Source organism: Neovison vison, chromosome 5, assembly GCF_020171115.1.
Source record: "Neovison vison isolate M4711 chromosome 5, ASM_NN_V1, whole genome shotgun sequence".
In the NCBI taxonomy this organism is placed as follows: Eukaryota; Metazoa; Chordata; class Mammalia; order Carnivora; family Mustelidae; genus Neogale; species Neogale vison.
Genome location: NC_058095.1, coordinates 39,469,135 through 39,492,286, shown reverse-complemented (window position 1 = coordinate 39,492,286; position 23,152 = coordinate 39,469,135). Strand labels below are relative to the sequence as shown.

The window sequence follows — 23,152 nt, the reverse complement described above, 5'->3', positions numbered from 1 at the left end:
TGGCTCTGTCTTTTCTGAGCTCCGCCAGCTTGGGCAAGTTATTAAACATTGCTGTGCCACTTCCTCATTTTTAAAATTGGGGAAATAGTAGTCGATACTCAAGGATGTCAAAGGATTAAATCAAGTCATCTGTGTGAAGTGCTTAATACAAATAGTAAACAGTTAAATGTCAGTTGTTATAATAATATCAATTATTACTATTTTTGTTAAAACTCCCTAACAATAAATTAATATCTATATTTCTGGCATTTTGTATAATGCCTAGCACATAGTAAATATATAACAAATGGCTGTGGAGTAAATGAATGGATGAATAAGGACACATGAAACCGTGAAATCATCACATTATCTCTGATTATAAAGAAAGTATACACATACATACACACACAAATATATATGCATATATATGTATGTATGTATATATGTATATTTTAAAGTATACATAGTTTAATTTTATTTTAGATTTGTTTAGGTTAATTTTATTATTTTGAAATGTGTCATACACATAAGTGAGTCAAAAAAAACCATGCAAGTACATGCTAAAGAAAAATAATGAGTTGAGACCCAAATGACCAGCAGCTAGGTCAAGAATGAAAATTGGTGCCCTTCCCCAATTGCAGTCTACTTTATCCAGCAGACGTATCCATTATCCTAATGTTTTCTAGATAATTAATCTCTTGTTTTACTTTATGGTGTTACCAGTAACATATCCATCTCCAGATAATATAGTCTTATCTTTTTTTTTTCTAACTGTATAGACATCTGAATCTACTGTATGCAGTCATTTTTGTTTGGCATCTTTTGCTTCAACATTGTGCTTTGAGATTCTTCTTTGTCGATGAGTGGAGTTGTAGTCCATTCCTTCTCAATGCTATGTGGTATTTCATTTTAATTATACATATTTAGTGTTATTGGACATTTGACTGTTACTAATATTGCTGCTTTGGTTATTCCTTACATTTCTTCTGACATATTTTTGGGAAAGCTTCTCTAGGATTTACACCTGCAAGTCAAATTATTGGGTTGTTTAGGCATGTATATATTTGACTTTACTTGAAAATGAACTTTTCCATAAGTGCTTTGAAAAATTCGCACTCCTACCTGCCATCGATGAATAGTGGACAATCCCACTGCTAAATGCTTTCTGCAGTTGTAATTATCAGACTAAATTTTGCCAATCATGTAGGTATATATTGAGATCTTCATATGGTTTTAATCAGAGGTTGAGCCAGTTTTTGTATGTTTATTCATCATTCATGTTTCTCATGTAAAGTCTGTAAAGTTCAAGTCTTTTGCTTGGGGAAGATTATTTGTTTTCTTAAAAATTCATAACAGTTATTTCTATATCCGGGATATTTCTTCTTTAAGAGTTATATATGTTAAAAGCAGAAAATCCAATGTAAGCAGAAGGAAGGAAATAATGATAAGACCAGAAATTGCTAATATACAACATAAAAAACAGTGGATAAAAATCAATGAAACCAAAAGCTGGTTCTTTGAAAAAATCAATAAAATTGGTAAACTAGGCAGACTAATGATGGAAAAAAAAAGAGAGAGAAAGAAGACATAAATTATTAACATCAGGAATAAAAGAGTATCAGGAGTTAAAGATGTCATTTTGCAGACATTAAAGAATAACAAAGGAATATTATGCCAACTTTATGCCAATAAATTCAAGCAATTTAAATGAAATGCACAAATTTTCTTAAAGAACATGATAGCCAAAGCACAATCAGGAAGAAATAGATAATCTGAATACCTGTAAATCTATTAAAGAAATGTCTACGGGGCGCCTGGGTGGCTCAGTGGGTTAAAGTCTCTGCCTTCAGCTCAGGTCATGATCCCAGGGTCCTGGGATCGAGCCCCATGTCGGGCTCTCTGCTCCATAGGGAGCCTGCTTCCTTCTCTCTCTCTCTCTGCCTGCCTCTCTGCCTATGTGTGATCTCTGTCTGTCAAATAAATAAATAAAATCTTTAAAAAAAAAAAAAAGAAATGTCTACTTAGGGGCACGTGGCTGGTACATTTGGAAGAGCAGACGACTCTTGATGTTGGGGTTGTGATTTCTGGTCCCTTGTTGGGTGTAGAGATTACTTAAAAATAAAATCCTAAAAAAGAAAGAAAGAAATGTGTACTTAAAGTCTTCCCATAAAGAAAACACCAGTCCTAAATATCTTCAAGGATGAATTCGAACAAACACTTAGGAAGAAGTAATACTGATTATACCCAATCTCTTTCAGAAAATAGAATATGAGGGAATCCTTCCCGACTCATTTTATGAGGCCAGCATTACAAAGATAGCAAAACCAGACAAAAACACTACAAGAAGGGAAAACTACAGGCCAGTATTCCTCAGGAACATAGAAATATAAATCCTTGACAAATACTTAGCAAATTGAATCCAGCAACATGTAAAAGGATAATACATTCTGAGATCAAGTGAGGTTCATCCTGAGAATGTAAGATTAATATGACCTTCAAAAATCAATGTAATTCATATTAATGCAGTAAAAAAGAAAAGCCATATGCTCATCTAAATAGAAAAAATATCTCACGAAGCCCCACATCCATTCATGATATAAACTCTCAGCAAACTTGGAATAAAAAAGAGCCCTTAACCTGGTCAAAGATGTCTTCAGAAAATCTACAGTTAACAATATTCCTAGTGCTGAGATGTTGAATGCCTTCCTCCTAAGACTGAACAAGATAAATGTGTCTACCCTTCCCACTGTCTTCAAAGTTTTAATGGAGGAAAGAGAATAAAGCAAGGCGGGGGGAATACGTACAGATTGGAAAAGAAGAAATAAAACTGTCTTTATTCACTGATAATGGATTACCTATATAGAAAATCTTAAGGAATCTACAAAAAAGCTACCAGAACTAATATAAGTTCCATAAGGTCACGGAATTCAAGTTGAATACACAAAATTCAATTGTGTACCCATACTATTAGCAACAAAAAATTGAAAATTGAAACTTAAAGATCCTGATGTGATTTTGATTGGGATTAAATTGATTCTCTAGATCACCTTGAAGAGAACTGATATCTATACTAACTTGTGTCTTTCAATCCATGGACATGATATAACTGACTGAGCCACCCAGGCTCCCTTAATTTATATTTAAAAAAAGATTTTTATTTATTTATTTCAGAGAGAGAGAGAGAGAGAGAACAAGCTGGGGAGACAGGCAAAAGGAGAAGGAGAAGCAGGCTCCCCACTGAGCAGGGAGCATAATGTGGGGCTCTATCCCAGGACTCTGGGATTAGGACCCGAGCTAAAGGCAGACACTTAACTGACTGAGCCACTCAGGCACCCCAGTAAATAATTTTATTTAAAAAAAAAGAATGGGGGGCACCTGGTTGGCTCAGTGGGTTAAGCCTCTGCCTTCGGCTCAGGTCATGGTCTCAGGGTTCTGGGATGGAGCACTGCATTGGGTTCTCTGCTCAGCGGGGAGCCTGCTTCCCCTTCTCTCTCTGCCTGCCGCTCTGCCTACTTGTGATCTCTCTCTCTGTCAAATAAATAAATAAAACCTTTAAAAAAAGGAATGGATGGGAACGCCTGTGTGGCTCAGTCGTTAAGCGCCTGCCTTCAGCTCAGGTCATGATCCCAGGGAGCTGGGATCGAGCACCACGTTGGGCTTCCAGCTCAGTGGGAAACCGGCTTCTCCCTTTCCCACTCCCCCTGCTTGTGCTCCCTCTCTCGCTGTCTCTCTCTTTGTGTCATATAAATAAATAACATCTTTAAAAAATTTAAAAAAATGGATGTTGGATTTTATCAACTGCTAATATAGCTAATGATCACATTATATTATTATATTGCTTTGCTTGTAATGCATTGTCCTTTTCATATATTGCTGATTCACACTGCTAATATTTTTAAAAAGATTTTATTTATTTATTTGACAGAGAGAGGGAGTTCACAAGTAGACAGACAGGCGGGGGCGGGGTACACAGGCTCCCACTGAGCAGAGAGCCCAATGTGGGGCCTGATTCCAAGACCCTGAGATCATGACCTGAGCCGAAGGCAGAGGCTTAACCTACTGAGCCACCCAGGTGCCCCTCACATTGCTAATATTTTGCTTATTATTTTTGAACCTACGTTCATGAGAAAGATTTGCCTGAATTTTTCCTTTTTTATACTTTCAGGCTTGGATATCAAGTTAATGCTAGATTCATAAAATTAATTGAGGGAATGGGAACTCTTTTTAAAATTCTCTGAAATAGCTCATACAAAATTATAATTATTTATTCTTTGAATGTCTGTAACTACCCACATCACCAGAGCTGTAGTCTACTATGTAGGCAGGTTTAAATTTACAAACTCAATCTTCTTTGAGGTTACAGAGTTGTTCAGGGTTTCTATTTCTTGAATCAGATTTTCCTAAGAATGTGCCTGTCTCATAAAACATCTCAAATGTAGTGACATAAAAACTTTCAAACAATGTCCTCTTACTTTGTTTCCATGTCTGTAGTCTCTGTATTTATATCACTGTTTCATTCCTGGTATGGTTTATGCTTTTTCTCTTTATTTCCCAGTCTCACCAGAGGTTTGTCACTTTTATTAGTCTTTTCAGAGGATCGATGTTTGACTTTGTTAATTTTCTCTATTGTGTTTATTTTCTGTTTCATTAATTCCTACTCTTAGCTTTGTCATTTCCTTTCTTGAGTTTATTTTGCTAATCTGTTTCTAACTTCATAAAATGGAGGCCAAGTTGGATGGTGATTTTCTTTTCTTTTCTTTTCTTAAACATACTATTTTAGGTCTTACATTTCCCTCAATATTATTTAGCTCTATTAAGATCTTGCTGTGTCTTTTCACTACAGCTTAATTCTTAATATTTTTTGATTTCTACTATGTTTTCTTCTCTGATCCCTTGGTTATCTGAACATGTGTTTCTGAGTTTCTACGCATAGAAGGGGTATTCTAGTAACTTTTTGTTGTTGTCAGAGAATGCAGTCTGTATGATTTTAGTTCTTAAGAAAGGTATTGAGATTTATTTATGACCCAGTATAGAGTCCATTTTTGCAAATGTTCTGTGTATACTTGAAAAGATGGTATTTTTGTAGTTTTGGGAAATGGTGTTCTAAATTCATTTGTGATGCAGTGAAAAGGTACCACTCCGTTCTGATAAAGATGTCTATGGAGGTCATGATCGTGTACAATTCAGCTCTCTTGTTAAGGGGAGCATAGTTGACCGGAGCCCTCCTTGCCATGTGCCTCTGGATCTACCAACACATCTTTGCGGAGGCACTCTTTCCCTGGGCTGTTCCCAGCAAGTAACTGAGCAGATCAAGGGCTTTATAGTGCAAGTTCATTCCCTAATGGGCAACTTTGGCTGAGAGCTACCCCATCAGTCTGGCCAGCACATTTGTAGAAGCACACTGGAATCTGAAACTCTTCCTGCTTGTTTTTCCTTCTTTCTCCCTCTCCTTTCAGACCTGTCTACCACGGCTTCCTTCCCTCCTTCACAGGCAGTCTCCTCAGTAAATGTCTGGAACATCTAATCCCATCTTGGGATCTATTTCCCTGAACTGACCTAATGTCCATCGGGTTGTTCAGATCTCCTATGTCCTTATTGATGATTTTTTACTGTTTGTTCCACCAGTTAATGGAAAAGGTGAGTAAATTGTCCCATTATGATTGCTGCTTTCTTTCTCTTGGTAATTGTCATTTTTGGCTTAATATATTTGGAAATTTATTGAGTATATAAATTTAATATCCTGTTTAGCTGAATTGCTTAACTTTCCTTGTCTGAAGCATGCTTTTTGCCTTAAGTTTATTTTGCTTAATATTAATATAGCTAAACCTTGGGGTGCCTGGGTGGCTCAGTGGGTTAAGCCTCTGCCTTCAGCTCAGGTCATGATCTCAGGGTCCTGGGATTGAGCCCCACATCGGGCTCTCTGCTCAGCGGGAGCCTGCTTCCCCCCTCTCTCTGCTTGCTGCTCTGCCTACTTGTGATTTCTGTCAAATAAATAAAATAAGATCTTAAAAAAAAAAGATAGCTAAACCTTTTCTTAGTAATCTCTTTCATTTTTTCGCTTTCAAACTCTGTATGCTCTCGCTTAAGATATATTTCTTAGGAAAAAAATGTGTTTCTAAGGAGCAGCATATGGTTATTTTTTTTAAAAAATATATCCAGTCTGACAAGCTCTGTATTTTAGGGGAAGCATTTTATTCATTTACATTTGTTATAATTATTAATATTTTCAGGTTTATGGCTATCATGTTATTAATTTCCTGTTTTTTATTTCTGTTTTTCACACAAGTTCCACTTCTCTTTCTATCTTCTCTTGCCCTCGTCTAGATTGATTTGTTGTTTTTTCCATTTTCTTCCCTTCCACTGGCTTAAGAACTGTTTCTGCTCTGTAAGTGGTTTCTCTAGAAACAGCAGTAAATAACTTACCAACATCAAAATTACTCAGTAATTTTACTCTTCTGAAAAATATAAAAACCTCACCACCTCCATTTACACTTTCCTGATGTCTGTTCTGTTACTGCTGTGCTCCTTAATTCCCTCAGTTTTGCTTTCGCAATTCCATGCCTATTACATTGTTGCTTTCTATAGTCAACATTCTACCTGCTTTTCACCTTGTGTGTGCCTTATTCCCTCTTGCTTCTCACACCTTACGTCAGGACTCATTTTTCTTTTGCCAGGAGTGAAGGTTTGGTACCCAACTCTCTCAGTTTTTCTTTGTCTGGAAGTGATTTTTCCCCTTTCATTACAGATATGGAATTGACTGCGACCATCATTTTCTCTCCACACACGGAAGATATCCTACCCTGTCTTTTGATTTCTGTTGATACCAGTGAGTAGTAAATTGTTTCTCACTCCGTTAAAAATAATCTATTCTGGGGCACCTGAGTGGCTCAGTTGGTTGAGTTTCTGACTCCGGGTTTCGGCTCTGGTCATGATCTCATGGGGTGTGAGCTGGAGTCCACTGACGGGCTCCGTGCTCAAGCCCCTCACCCCAGTGCTCATATTTTCTCTCTTTCAAATAAATAAATCTTAAAAATAAAATTTGTCTTTTCTCTCTCATTGCTCTTAAGATGTTCTCTTGTCTTTGGTGTTTTGCAATTTCACAGTGATGGATAGTCATATCTTGTGATGGTGAAATAGCAGAACACCAAAGACATCTCTCTATCTACCTACCTGCCTACCTACATAGCTTTTCCTTGGGATTCCTTGGGTTTGTTGATTCTTTGGGTTGGTTATGTCTTGAGTTCTGACAATATTCCGTCCCATCTCTTCAGATGTTGCCTCTGCCCCATCCTCTTTTCCTTTCCTTTTGGAACTGTAATTAGACATTTGTTACAATTCTTGATCTATCCTTCCTGTCTTTATTTCCTCTTTCATTTTGTCTTGGTCTCCCTGTGCTGCAATTTGGAAATGTTTTTCAGACCAGTTTACCCATTCTTTTCGCATGTGATTTTTCTAATAAATCTGTCCATTGAATTGTTTGTTTGTTTTTTGGGCCCACAAGGGCTCTTTTGGTTCTTTTCCAAACTCGCTCGATCACTTTTTATAGCTTCTTTTTTCTTGTATGTGTTTTCATGCATGGACTTTGTTTGTACCCAACTTGTAGACATGGTTATTGTATAGTCTCCATCTTACTGTTCCAGGATCTGAGGTTGTTCAGGCAGGTCATTCCAGGTACCAGCTGCTTCTTACTCTTAGTTCTCAGTGCCTTGGTCCATGTGTATTTAGTATCTTCCTTTCTTTTCTCCTTCCCTCACTCCTTCTCTTTCTCTTTCCTTCCCTCTGTCATTTAACTTTAACCTGATCATTTGCCTTGACATTTTATAGGTGGGACTACTTTGAGGTCTGGGATAAATGTGGCTTCCTCTATAGAGGACTCCCTTTGTCTTCTGCCAGGTGCCAGAGGCATTTCTATATCCTGGGAAGACTCCAGTTACATTCTCCACTTGGGGTGTTCAGGCCACCCAGATAGTGTGCATTTTTTGCTATAAACTGTCATGGACAGCCTGTAGTTTGAAAGTTTTGTGGTGAGGCACCTGGGTGGCTCAGTCAGTTAAGCAACTGCCTTTGGCTTAGGTCATGATCCTGGAGTCCAGGGATCGAGCCCTGCCTTGGGCTCTCTGCTCAGCGAGGAGTCTCTTCTCCCGCCCCTCCCTCCTCTTGTGCTCTTTCTCTCTCACATTCTCTCTCTTTCAAATAAATAAATAAAGTCTGTTTTTTTTTTTTAAAGTTTTGTCAGCATGGAGGTTCCTCAAAAAGTTGAAAATAGAGCTACCCTATGACCCAGCAAACACACTACTGGGTATTTACCCTAAAGATACAAATGTAGTGATCCGAAGGGGCACGGGCACCCATATGTTTACAGCAGCAATGTCCACAATAGCCAAACTATGGAACGAGCCAAGATGTCCATCAACAGATGAATGGATAAAGAAGATGTGGTATATATATAATAGAATACTATGCAGCCATCAAAAGAAATGGTATCTTGCCATTTATGAGGATGTGGATAGAACTAGAGGGTATTACACTGAGCAAAATAAGTCAATCAGAGAAAGATAATTATCATATGATCTCCCTGATATGAGGAATTCAAGTGGCAAAGTGGGGGGTTTGGGGGGTAGGGAAGGAAAAAATGAAACAAGATGGGATCGTGAGGGTAACAAACCATAAGAGACTCTCAATCTCACAAAACAAACTGAGGGTTGCCAGGGGGAGGGGAATATGGAGAGGGTGGTTCGGTGATGGACATTGGGGAAGGTATATGTTATGGTGAGTGCTGTGAAGTGTGTGAATCTAACGATTCACAGACCTGTACCTCTGGGGCTAATAATACATTATATGTTAATAAAAAAAAAAGCCTTCCCCAAAAAAGTTTTGTGATGATTCCTGGCATGTATGTGCATATGCACACACACACTCTTACACATCTACCCTTTCAATTGTAAGGTTTGAAGAAGATTTTCCTTGCCTCCAGGAGGAAGTTGGAGGTATTTCTGAATCCATGTTTTCACTACAGGAATAGCTTTTGGAGATATCCCATCTTTATGCTGGAGGATCTCTTGTTAGACTCCCCATCTTGGGCACACTTGGGGCTTTGGCTCCTTTTTTTGTAAGTCTACGAGGCCCTGAATGTCAAAGTTCAAGTTCACCAGGTTCAGCAAATGTCCTTGGAGTGCTGTGCACAGTTTACAACTCTGAGCTCCACATCATTCAATCCCTGGGCTGAGGATCCCTAACTTTTTTGTTCATTCATTGATGCCCTTCAATTATTTTAAATCCATAATGTTTAGTTGTTTTCAGTAAGTATATTGATTTACTTATAGTAAAATGGAAATGGAAATTAGTTTCATGGAAAAAGAAAACACTCATGTTTTATTATTCAGTAGTCTTCATGTAAATAGTACAGATAGTATCTATTGAAAATCCATGGCATTTTTGTAGATTAATCATACTGTGTATTTGAAAAGTGCTTTTAACTTTTCAAATTGCTTTCACATGTATCTGTGGTTCTCAAGGGGGGTGGTGCTGCCCTTCAAGGGAGTTTTGAAAATCCGAAGTTGTTTTGGTTGTCATTATGAACTGGACCTTTAGCGGCCTTCATTGGGGGGGGGGTGAGTGTTGTCAGACTCCTACAATGCATAGGAGAGCCTGCCCGAAAGATAATTGTTCTGAGTCTCCTATGGCTTTTGAGTATCCCCTGGACCTGGAGACCCTGAATGTCTGGAGAGATTTCAAGATAGGAGGTGTGTTTTTTCTCATATTTTTAAATACCTTATCCCATGTCATAACATACAGAATTATTTTACTATTATACTTTTTAATAGAGCCTAGCTTATTTGGGAGAATATCTTTTATTTTCTCCACTTTGATAATTTTTAATCTGTCTTGGTATGTTTTTCTTGCTTCCATTCAGGTTCGATCTCTCTGTTTCTTATCCTGTACCTACAAATTCATTTTGTTACCACTTCTCCTGAAATTAACTTCATTGTGATGGACACCTCTGCTACTTGTTTCATAAGTTCTATTTCCAAACTAATATGTTTGTGATGACCCATTGCTGTCATCTTACTCCCTCACTGTGCCTCATAATGGCATCATGCCAGGGCATTTATAGATTGAACTAGAAATAGCCACAAATAACTTGTCAAGATACTCAATAACTCAATGTACCAGGAGACCAGCCATAGTGATACATCACCAAATGGGGGGCTGCATTGCAATAAAACTTTATTTACAAACACAGGTGGTGAGGGCCGCCTGGTTGGCTCAGTTGGTTAAGCATTCATTGGACACTTGATCTCAACTCAGGTCTTGGTCTCAGGGCTGTGAGTTCAGGCCCTGCACTGAACTCACAAAACAAAACCAAAAACCAAACAGATTGGGGGGACAAAGATAACCTGGGGCTATTGTTCCCCCACTCCTGCTCTATATCATGCCCTTCTAAGCACTCCAGACAGACCCACAGATATAACCAGAAAAATCATTATAATTCTCCCCTTTGTACTTCTATGTATTTCCCAAATTCCAAAACATGTATTGTTACTTTTATGCATTATTTTTATATGTGTGCATTGATGTATTTTCACAGGTCCCTTTATTTTCTGGAATGAGGCCTATTCCATAACTCATAGACATAGTCCAGACTAAACAGGCACAAAAACCGTATGATGAAGAGTCTCCTTCCTATGTCTGTTCCAAGCCACCTATGTCTCTTCCCACAGGTGAGCAGTGTTACTCTGTTCTTTGTGTTCCCAGAGACATGTTACCACGTGCAGTCAGGTGTCCAAGAGACACCATTTACATTGAGCTCCTGGGATGCCACTGACATAGAATACAATGGAATTGTGTCCCTTGGAGTTGTGCCATGCAGTGGTGTGACCAAAGTTTATTGTGTATATGTGTGTGTAAATACATGCTTACACATACCCATAGATATGTGCATGTGTATTTTTTCTACTCCCCCCTTCTCAAAACCAAGGCTAGCATATTCTGTGCATACTGCTCTACCTTGCCTTTTATTTCTATTTAATAGACCTTGATACTTATTCTGTATCAGTTTGTAAATGTCCTCAATTCTTTTGGATGGTGGTGATGCTGACAAGGAGGGTGGCGATGGTGGTCCCTTACTGAGTTTTGTGTGTGTGCTGGGCATCATTCCCAGTACTCCGCCTCTATGACTCCTACAGCGTTCACAACAAGCCCATGACACAGGCACAGGGAGCTTGGGACCCAAAGTCATAGATGATATGTACTCACCTTTGGAGGTTAAAAAAGGATTCTCCCCTGATTCCTTCTAGTCCTGGTGTGGGGCTGTGTTTCACACTTACATTTCTTTTCCATTTGGAGTTCTTCCTGGTATAAGGATGAGATCAGGAGCCAACTCCATTTCCCCTGATGGCTTCAGCTCTTCCCAGCACAGTTTCCCTGCTGTTTCCAGATGCTACCTTTCCCACACATGAAAGTCTTGAATGATGTGAGCCTATTTCTGGACTTTCTATCTGTTCCATTGTCTGTGTAGTCAAGTGCTGGCGCCACACTGTTTTAATTCTTGAGGTTTTATAATTTGTGTTACTATCTTGTAGGGTTTTATCTCCCTATTACTTTCCTTTCTCAGAGCTATCCTGGATATTCTTGACTTACTTATTTTTCCACATTAATTTTTTTACTGTGATAAAATAGACATGATATAAAGTGTTCCATTTAACCATTTTTAAAAAAGATTTTATTTATTTATTTGCAAGACAGAGAGAGATATCACTAGTAGGCAGAGAGGCAGGCAGAGAGAGAGGGGAAGCAGGCTCCCCGCTGAGCAGAGGGCCCAATGCTGGGCTTGATCCCAGGACTCTGAGATCATGACCCAAGCCAAAGGCAGAGGCTTAACCCACTGAGCCACCCAGGGGCCCCTCATTTAACCATTTTAAGTGTACAACTCAGTGATGTTAAGTATACTCACATTATTGTGCTGTCATCATCACTATTTCCAGAACTTACTTTTAATCCATTTCCAGAACTTTTTAGTCATCCCACACTGAAACTCTATACCCATTAAACAATGACTCCTGTTCTCCCCTCCCCTTAGACCCTGGCAGCCCCCATTCTACTTTGTGTCCCATGAATCTGACTATTCTAAGTACCTCTCATCAGTGGACTCACACCGTATTTCTCCTTTTGTGTCTGCCTTATTCCACTTTGCAGGATGTCCTCCACGTTCCCCGACACTCTAGCCTGTATCACTTCTTTATGGCTTTTGATAGACGCATAATATTCCATTGCACGTATGTGCCCCATTTTGTGTATGCACGTATCTGTTGCTGGACACGGGGTCGTTTCCACTCTTGGGCTGTTGTGAATAGTGCTGCTAAGAGTTGGGTGTGCTCTGCATTGATTTCAGAATCAGTTTGTTCAGCCCCACTGTTCTTTTGCTTTTATGATTACTTGGTACCCCAAATCCCCCCATACATACACCTTCCAACGGTTACTTATACTTCGTTCAATCACAACATACCCCAAATGTGTTTCCGGATTCCTCTTCCATCACTGCAGGGTGGACGGCTTATGCTTCTGCCCAGCATCCCCCCTTTCTTCTTCCTCTCCAGAAAGCTGTGAGACTGCTTTTCACTCTTCTCTGCTCTCTGGTTCTGGCTTCTTGGATCGGTTCTGAGAGACTTTTTTTTTTTTTAATATTTTTTTATTTTTTAAAAGATTTCATTTATTTATTTGACAGATAGAGATCACAAGTAGGCAGAGAGAGAGGGGGAAGCAGGCTCCCCACCGAGCAGAGAGCCCGATGAGGGGTTAGATCCCAGGACCCTGATATCATGACCTGAGCTGAAGGCAGAGGCTTTAACCCACTGAGCCACGCAGGCGCCCTGGTTCTGAGGGACTTTGCTGGAACTTTTGGTAATAAATTGCTCTTCTTGCACTTCTTGCAGACCCTACCCTCCTCCAGCCTAATAATGGAGCTCCTGGGCATTCTCGCCCTGGCCTCCCTGCCTCTGGAAAGCTCTCCTGGCTAGCCACCTCAGCGCTGGCCCCTCCTGAAAGCCTTTTTGCTTCTCCCTTGTCTGTAACTGCGGGGCTGCTGGTCTCCTTCCCTTGCCACTCACCCCCTCACTCTTGTTGAAGAGCCACTCTGCTTGGGCCCTGCCCCTGCCTCTCACCCCCTCCATCACCCACTGCAGGTAGCACAGTGCTTTTTGCATAGTAGCTGCTGATTTGAATTGTGTTAAATCAAGATCATCTTCCTCTGCACGTTTGGGTTCAAGTAAAGCACCCAAAGCCCTCCCACTGCAGGCACAGGACCTCAGGGAATTGCTTCTGACATCCTGTTGGGGATCTGTGATGTCTGGGCATAGCCTACTTCCCCTTAAGGTCCAGCTTTCCAGGTCTTGATTCTGGGGTCCTGGGGTCCTGGGTCCCTGTGCCTGAGTTACCACCTTCCCAGGCCAGCTCTGTGATGAATTCTGAAAAGCAGGAGGCAGATGGGCTACACAGCTATGATCCAGTGCATGCCTGGGTCATTGTGTGGTGGGGTCTCTGCCCTTCAGGCCACAGCTATCATCCTGAAAAGTTCTCTGCAACCTGATTTTTTGTGAACGTGTGTATGTCTGTGTGTTTCATTACATTTCATGTGCATCTTAATTTCTTCTTTCTCTTTATTTCTGAACATTTAAATTTCACTTGTTCAACAACTGTTAACGGGGTACTTCTTTTGTGCTGGGCACGTGCAGTGAACAAGACAGACAAGATTTCTACCCTCATGGATTGTACATCCTTGTGGATGGGGGAAAGGGGCCAGCAATTAACAAGGAATCAGAAATTAGTGCAATAATTTCAGAGAGTGAGAAGGGCAAAGAAGAGAAACAAGGATAATGTGCTAGAAAAGGATTTGGGGATGCTGGAGAACATTTTGGATTTGGGTGTTTCTTCTTCTTCCCTTTTGAGATCCAGCTTCCATGCTGTTAGGAAGCCCATGCTGCCACATGGAAAGACAGAAATAGAGGCTAATTGAGGCCCTCAGCTGGGCTCCCAGCAGGAAATAAATACGGCAATGAACTAGAAAGCAATAGATGGGGAGGTGACTTTAGAGAGGCTGAGCAGAAAAGGCATTTGTGAGGAGGTGGTATTTGAACTAAGATTTGGAAAGTAATAGGGACGTGTCCATTCAGTGAGTGGAGAAAGAACATTCCAAGCAGGACGAATAGCATGTGCGAGGGCCTCAGGAGTGAAAGTCATTCATTTTGTTTGAGAACTGGTAGGGGGTGATGGCATGACATAGATTGGAAAACCAGGCCAGAATCAGATCACGTAGGGCCTTTTAGGCTACACCAAAGGGTTTGGTTGCAGTGGGAAGCCACTGGAAGGATCGGATTTGTATCCTATAGGGACCTCTCTGGCTATTCCAAGGGAAGTTCCAGAGGGTAAGTTAGAGGTAGAACTCATCTATAAGGTGATTCCCTTTGCAAATATTTAACCTATGAAAGAAGCCAACATAGAAAAAGATACATTGGATGGGATACAGATGGGGAAACTCAAGTCCAGAGAAGTCAAATGATGGGCGCGATTGAAGAGAACAGATCCAGGAGTTCACGTGGGACTCATGATGTGGATCAAGGAGACTGGGGGATACACAGCAAAGGGCATCATTTACTTTAATTCCCCCAATTTTGCTTCAGTTACCAGTTTGGTAAGAAGAGAATTTCAACCATCTGCAAATAATCCAAAAGCCTTACTAACCTGCCCTCCCACCCACCACCACCCCACCCCCCAAAAAGAAAAAAGAAGCCAACCCCAGAGCTTGTATGCCTGTATTCTCCACAATCATTTCTCTGTGTTACAGCTCTTGTCATCTTGCATTATACATGAATAACTAATCAACCAAACACAAACCCACTGATGAAAAAACACATGTTGGATCTAGAATGTGAGCAGGGTAAAGAGTAATATTAATCTCACGGGTAAATAACAAAATGGGAGCCAACATGAGGGATGTTAATACAAGAATTGTGTTTCCAAACACTTCTACGAAAGGAAACTTCCCAAGGGACATGGGGAAGTGGAAGACTAGGATCAGGTTCACCATATTGGAATGCACTGCCGCCATCTTTTCTTCTTCTGGCTTTCATAAGCATAAGGAATATCATGGGCCAAACAACTGGCCATTTAAGCCATTGTCTACCTTACCCAGCTGGACAATTTATGTAATAATCTTCTACTTTTCTCTAATGATTGTGTAGGTGTTTGTTGGAACCCACTTCAGTAGTGACTAATGAGTTAAAACTAAGTCTTATGCTTTTCCAACTTCCGCAGTACATAGCACCATGAGAAATGTGCAGTAGGTGTCCAATAAATGCATCCTTCCACAAATATTCTAAATGAAGTCCATCTCTGCCTCTAGCATTTTTTCAGTAAGGTGTTTCTTGACCAGTAAGGATGAACTCCTAACCTCCACATCCAGAGAGTGGTCTGGAAATATTTCAGCTTTTCTCCTCTTCCTCCTGGATTTTTTGGTGGCACCTGACAGTGTGGAGACCTTTCAGCAGTCTTCGGTGACTTTGAAATTTCCTAATCTTTCCTCACTCGTGGACTCTCCTCTCTGACCTCCAACAATTCTTTTCCTTTACACTTGCAAGTACATATGCCCTAAGACTCTTTTTTTTTTCTCTTGTCATTCTTTCCCGATAAGAAATTAATTACATCTCATTTCAAATCAATGCATGTATCTATTATCATCTGTCATGTTATATGCAAGATGCCTGCTTACGGGCCTGTGGCTCTAACATAGACTAGACTCCAGGTGCCCTCATGCCCCGCCCCAAGCCGGGAGCAAGGGGATGCTCAGTATACAAGCCCAATTGAGCAGACCTGCCTGGTTGGGGGGAGAGTAGTACCCCCACTCTACAGAAAGGGCACCCCATCAGGCTCAGGGAGGCTAAGTGAACACTGAAAGCACGATTCTGGGTCCTAGCTGCTGAGATTCTGTCTTCAATGCAATACGCATTCCGATTTTGCCAATTGTAAAAGGACTGTCAAGCTAATCTTGATGCTGTCTAAATACTGGCATCCAGTCCTTTTCATGCTCTTCTGAACAGGCTCGAATTTGCCAGTGCCTCTCTTAAAATATAGCCCGCAGGACTGAGCATAAAACTGCATGTGGCCTGACCTGCCAGCACGCGCTGGGATTACGGCCTCCCTCCTTCCACACTCTGCCGTTCTATTAATAGAGCCTAAGATTGCATTAGGGTTCTCAACAGCCTCCTTGCGCTGTGGGTTCACATCAAGCTTGTGATCAGCTAACCCCCCGGGTCTTCCTCACGAATGCCTTCTGTCAAGCCAGACCTCCCCATCAGCCACTTGGGCAATTGATTTTTTGAATGTTCATGATTATCTGTGATCCAGACTAGAAGATACAAAGCCGGGGCTCGCCCTCCTTTCTTGTGTAGCATCTGCCGAGTGGGTGATGGGATCTTGGGGCCTGCTCAGAACCCAGAGGCGTGGCCATCCACTGCTGGGGGCCCTCCAGCATCATCGAATCCACAGAAGCAAGAGGATGGTGGCAAAATTAATTTTCTGGTTCGCTTCAAATTAGACTTATGTTCATTCCTTCTCCTCCTGGGTGATGATCCTTTCTTCATCTTGTTCTAATTCTGGGTGTTTATATGCAGAGCCTCGTGTTCCTCCCACCCATGGGCACAGCAGCCACACTTTTGTTTCTTATGCCCTCACTCCAAGCGGTATTATTTTTAGCACGAGTATCTTACTCAGCAATTTGCTGTAAAGTCTGTCCTCTATTGTCCTCACTCCTGATCTTTTCTCTGATTCCTTTCTTCCTTCTGTCTCTGTGTGTCCACACCACGTGCAGCTAAATAGATGTAATTTCCGCCAATTTGAACCCCCTTCGGCGGTTACAGTGCTTTCTCCCTTCCCCACCTTTCCCTTCATTTGTTTTCAGCCACTTGGACGTGGTAACTGTAGAAGCTGCAGTGGTGGGTCTCGGTTTCAACTTCAGGAAACCTCAGGATCTGCGGGGCTTGGGTCTCACAATTTGAAGGCAGGCCCCAGCCCCACCCCCCCAGCTCTGGAATCTGGGGCCTGGAGGCCAGAGGCAGCTTCTCTCTCTCCACGGCCAGCAGAGGGAACTGAAACGCATGGGCGCAACTGGCGTTCCCCGCATCCACCAGAAGAGGGCGTCATACCCACGGTCCTCCAAAGCTGGAAGTGCTCACACAAGAAATAGATCCTGGAGGGGTTGGCCTCCAGAAGACCCAAAGATGTGATGGGATGACACTGCAGCCATGCTTCCTACTGATGTTTTGGCCACCTCTAATACTGGATGAATGGTAAAAAGCAAAGGATTTTGAAGACGTGGACCCAACATTGGTCCAAACTAATGGGTGATTTTGTGCATTGAGCTAGGAGCTGGTTGCTGGCACCCTGGCAAGCTGATGGGCTCTGGGGCTAGACGGTGAAAGCCTAGGGGAATGTTTGGAGGTCCCAGACATGACTGCGGTGTGTGTGAGGGGGCCTGGGTGGAGGGACCCCTGCACGTTTCCAGCTGTGGCACTGAGGTTTCTGTTTGACAAGGCAGAGCGCGGTGGGGATGAGGCAACTGCTCTAACGGATGCAGAGGCCTAAGGGAAGGTGACTGCGGCACCGAGTCAACTATTTCCAGGTGGAGTTGAAAGGCATAGCCATTTTCTCCTGCAGGCCCCGGCACCTTTCATCAAGACCAAAGTGGTAACTGATTAAAAAAAAGAAAAAAAAGAAGAAGAAATGGAAGATTAAGCCCGAGAGGCCAGAGGAGAAAATGGTTTCCAGGTGGAAGGGACCACCGCTCTATTAACACCAAGGAGCCCGCTGTTTTCCCACCCTCCCGGGCAGCGCTGGGCACCCGCCAGGTCTACAGGCAAAGGGCTCCCTAACTGCCAAGCTGCGGAGACGCTTAATAAAATATTTACCTACACGTATAAGAATAATGATGACTGAATGACAAACGGCTGTTAACCAGCTTTCAGCTGCAGGGGAGAACTGCTCTGGGATATTACCCGTGAAAACGGGAACTTTCTCTTTGATTCCAGAGGCTGCTCTCCTGTGCCTGCCACGCCTACACTCAGGTGAGGAAGCCAAGGTTGGGGAGGGGCTCGGCAGCCTGGCACAGGGTGTCCCCTACAGGGAGCTGCCACCCAGAGGGGCTGGAGCCTGCCTTGTACCCAACCCCAAGCTACTGTCCATCTCTTACAACTCCTGACGAATAGAGATGTCCAGAGCCCCTGTCCGCCACTGCGCCTAGAAGGAGCCTCGCTGCGGTCACTCCATAAATGATGTTGACATTTATTAGGAGTCTTTTTCTCACTCAGCTAAACTTGTAAGCAGCATCTGCCCCGTTGGATGTGATCATTTTGAGTTGGGAACGAGGAACGTGGAAGGCAGAGGGGACAAAAAGGAGCAAAAGTGTTCAGCCACCACACTAGATTTCTAGCTGTGTCCTATGGGAACATGGAAAGGCAAAAAAGAAAAATTTCGACTAAATATGTGTCCCCTACCCCTCCTTCCATTAGGGAGCTTTTTTGTTGTTGTCGTTTTTTTGTTTTTTTTTGTTTTGTTTTGTTTTTTTGCATTTCCTTCCCTAATCTGGGAAAGAAATAACAAAGCAAAGCAAATTTTCTCCATCGTTTAAATAGACTTTTAGGTCTCTAAGTATACCGGATAATGCTGGGAGTAAATTCCACATAAAGATATTTATATGTTAGATAAGTAAAGAGTGTTTGAAAAATAGTTTCACTTTCAGACTCATTCCCTCTGCCTTTGTTCTTGTTCTTCCCAGATATTTCACACCTCCAGTTACGACTGTTAGATACCATCCCGGCTTTCCCGTTTTATACCGATCTGGAATAAGGACCAGTCAATGAAGGGTGTGTATGCACATGCATATTTTCTGTTTCTTGGAAGAAAACAAACTAGCTTTGAATTTAAGAGCATGCTCAGAAGTTGTAATTCTTAAGGAAAGAAGCTATTTATTTATCGAAGGGAAATACAAAGGGCCCATTACTTTCAGACACGAAATTTATACTTAGTGAAATTTTCATGAATAAAAACTCATTTCACTAAATAGTTTCTGGTAAAAATACGGTTTGCTTTTTTGGTGCAAAGTCTGCCACGTCTATTCTTAAAGGGAGGCTTGTAAGAGACTATGAGAGATGAAGTGAACACACTCTTTAATCAGAGATGCACTTGGCTTGGCAGTGAAATGCAATCCTAAAAGTAAACAAAGTACATTGTGTGAAAAAGAGCAAGTTTAGATTAATCTTGCTTTTCCAATTTGAAAACATGCTCATGGTTGTTAGCAACTGAGTCAAGACGTTTAAATCATATATATACTTTTATATCTTGACAGTGACCTTTTATAAGTGTGCAGTGGGGATAAGATGATGAGCAAAGCGATGCTCCAGAAAGAGCATTTTAGGTAATTGAACATGAAATGTGTTGCAATCTGATAACATTAATAATCCTCAATCGCTACTTTATATCTAATATGCAGTTCATTTGGCCTGAGTCTAACTAAAACACTCTATAAATGTTAGCATGTGAATCCTGGCGCAAGCCTATAAAGTGAGCAGCTCTATTTCAGTGTGCTGTGAAGTATCTTTGTATTCGTTATCTATTCTGGACAACAAATTATCCCAATTTAGTAGCTTCAGACAAGTCTTGACTATCTCACGCAGTATCTGAGGGTCAGGAATTGGGAATGGTGTAGTTGGGAGGTTCTGGCTTAAGGTTTCTCACGAAGTTGCAGTCAAGGCATAGGCCAAGGTAGCAGTCATCTGAAGGTCTGACTGGGGCTGGCAGATCTGCATTTAATGTGCCTAGCTCACGGTCCTGGCAAGATTGTGTTGCTGGTAGCAAACCTCAGTTCTTCTCCACGTGGGCCTCTCCACTGGGCTACTTGATCATCTTCATGATATGGCCGCTGGCTTCCCCCAGAACAAGTGATCTAAGAGATAGCAAGGCAGAAGCCAGGATGCCTTGTGTGACCTAGCCATGGAATTCACCTCCCATCATTTCCCTCATATGCTCTTCATTAAAAAGCAGTCACTAAGTACAGCAGACACTCAGAGGGAGGGGAACCAGGCTCCATTTCTTAGAGGAGTATTAAAGAAGTTGCGGTCATATTTTAAAACCACCACGACCCCCTATTTACAGATGGGGCAGTTGAGATGCGTGGTGGCTTATCGGCTCAAGGTCACCAAGCTACTAGTATGATCCTATGTGCCAGGTGGCAGGCTGTTTTATTTTCCCTCTGCCGTGCCATCTACATACAAAGCAAAGCAGAAAACTTCACATTCCTAGCATCAGTGCACACAAAATCAAAATCTCTCTCTTTAAAATGGCCAAGATCATCTAAAAGCAGTAATGGACTTTAGGTTTAGAAATGGATGAAATGGACATTAGACTGGGAGGTAGGAGTCAGGTATCCTCTGAATCAGGTCTGTGACTTTGTGAAGAAAACAAGTCTTTCGGGGTTGGTTTCCTCCTTTGTAAAACAACATGGGTTAGCTAAATGGTTTCCAAACTTGGTTTCCCATCTCAGTCTTTGGGGGAATGAAAGACTCACTGGCCTTGTAACTTCCAGGAATCTTTTTTTCCCCTTTCTTTTTAGAGAGAGAGAGAGAGAGAATGTGCACATGTGCTCCTCTGGGTGGGGGGAGGGACAGAGAGAAAATCTTAAGCAGGCTCCACACCCAGCACAGAGCCCAAAGCGGGGCTCAACCTCATGACCCTAAGATCATGATATGAGCCCAGATCAAGAGCTGGATGTTTAACTGACTGTGCCACCCAGGTGCCCAGTAATCTCCAGGAATCTTCATAATTAAAAGGCCCTTGGGAGTCAGATGGACAGTTCGGTGTATGCGTATGCTGAGCTAGATAACTTCTCATGCTTCCAGCTCAAACATTATTTGAACACTTCCCTTGGACTGCATGTGCCCAGGAAAATCAATGGTGCTCAAGCCTGCAATCATCAGGGAAATGTCAGAAAAATATGATGCCTGGGGCCCCACCCCAGGCAAAAGACATCAGACATCCTGGGGTAGAGCCCAGGGATCATGATGGCTTGCTTGTTTTCATCAGTATGTTTTAAATAATTGTGTTTAGCCTCAGCTGCATATTAGAATCACTTGGGAAGTTTTAAGAAAGACCCCTGCCCAGGTGGTCTCTGAACCAAATAAATCAGAATCTTGTGGGCGGAGTCAAGCATCCATATTTTTTTAAAGTTTCCTAGGTGATTAGAATGGATAGCTGTGTTGACCTACGTTTGCCTCATTTGAGATAATTCCAAGGCCACCTCACCCATAAAAGATTATTCACAAGTTCAACTCTACTTCAATTTAAAATAACAATTAAAGGGCGCCTGGGTGGCTCAGTGGATTAAGCCGCTGCCTTCGGCTCAGGTCATGATCTCAGGGTCCTGGGATCGAGTACCATATCCGGCTCTCTGCTTAGCGGGAGCCTGCTTCCTCCTCCTCTCTCTCTCTGCTTGCTTCTCTGCCTACTTGTGATCTTTCTCTGTCAAATAAATAAATAAATAAATAAAATCTTTAAAATAAATAAATAAAATAAAATAACAATTAAAAAAAGATTATTTAGAGAAGAAATTATTCAGAAATCTTAGGTGCCGCAGTACACGAAGAAAAAATGCCTTTGCAATGGAAGACGTTAAACATTTGAAATGGAAAGGAGTTCCATTTCTGGCAATATGGCAGATGAAATAATGTCAACCATCCTCCCACTATAGCCCATCTCTAACCACTGGTCAAAATGCAATAACCCCTCACTGAAGTGAGCTCATGAGACAGTAAGGACATTGCCCCTAGTGCCAGAAGCAAGAGGGAAATGGCAGTTAGGATGGGTGAGCTAGTAAGTGGAGATGGAGCAGGTCTTGGGCAAATCTACATGGCCAGGAGACTGTGGCTTGGGCCCCTTCAAAGTGAGAAGGTGGTACCTGGGATTGAGATCCCCACATTAAGCTGGAACCCTCAAAAGGATGAGTCATTTTAGAAATAATTCACTGGGGGAAAAAATCGCCCTACGGGCGCAAGGAGATAAGAAAATGTCACTGTCTTGGAATGACTTGAAAGTGGAGAAATTACAACCATATCAATTTGGGGCTGGAATTTACTCTACCTGTATGACCCAGGAATCAGGAACCCTAAAACTGAAAAGCGAAGATAAAGATACAGAACCTACTTGAAACCACAGAATGCACATGTATGTCATCTACCGTAACCAAGATGTAGGAAACACAAGTGTTCCAAGAACCTCAGGGAACAGAACTACTGGACAGACTTATAAAGTACATAAGTTTAAAATTATGAAAGACATAAAAGAGCATTTGGACCATGAGAAAATAACAGTATTTTAAAAAGGTAGATTGGAAAGAGAACTAAATGGAACCTTTGGAAATGATATATATGGTCCCTGAAATGAAAAGCTCAGTGCGTGAGTCGCGCAGCGGATTAGCCATCACTGAAGAAAACAACTGAGGAAATTGTCCAGGAAGCATCGTAGAGAGACGAAGTGAAGGAAAGTCTGAGAGAAAGGTTTACCTTTACAGGCACCGGAAGGAGAACATAGAATGTAGGGCACACAGGATTTATACAGACAAAGACTGTTAGCAAATTTGATAAGAAAACATGAATCCTGGGATTCTGGATGTACACTGAATCTTGAACTGGGTAAATAAAAAGAAATTCACATCTCAACACAGCATGTTAAGACCATGGGGAGCCAAAGACAAAGAGAAAATCTTAAAACCAGAAAGAAAAAACAGATTACCTACAAGGAAATGATAGCAAATGTCTCAACAATAGAGGAACAACGAGCTGTGTCTTGAGGGTAAAATAATTTTCTGTCTAGATTCTCTCCCTGGAGAAATCATCATTCGAGGATAAGAGGGCAGTCAAACCATTTTATATTAATGGAGAAAGCAGGTCACTCACATCACCTCCCTGAAAGGAATACTAAAGAGTAATGTTTCAAGGAAAAGGGCTAGTAATTAGAAAAAAGGAATGATATACCAGAAACAAAGGTGAGGAAATTGGTAAACATGGACAAATATATACAAGAATGGGATAAAATGAAAGGGACAATAGTGATTAAATTCAGGGGTATTAAAAGC

At 41.6% G+C, this 23,152-nt stretch overlaps 1 long non-coding RNA gene across 1 annotated transcript in view; it reads right to left on the bottom strand.

The window, feature by feature from the left end:
* LOC122906544 overlaps positions 1–23,152 on the bottom strand; it is a 31,865-nt gene that overhangs the window by 1,361 nt on the left and 7,352 nt on the right. The window lies entirely within an intron of this gene.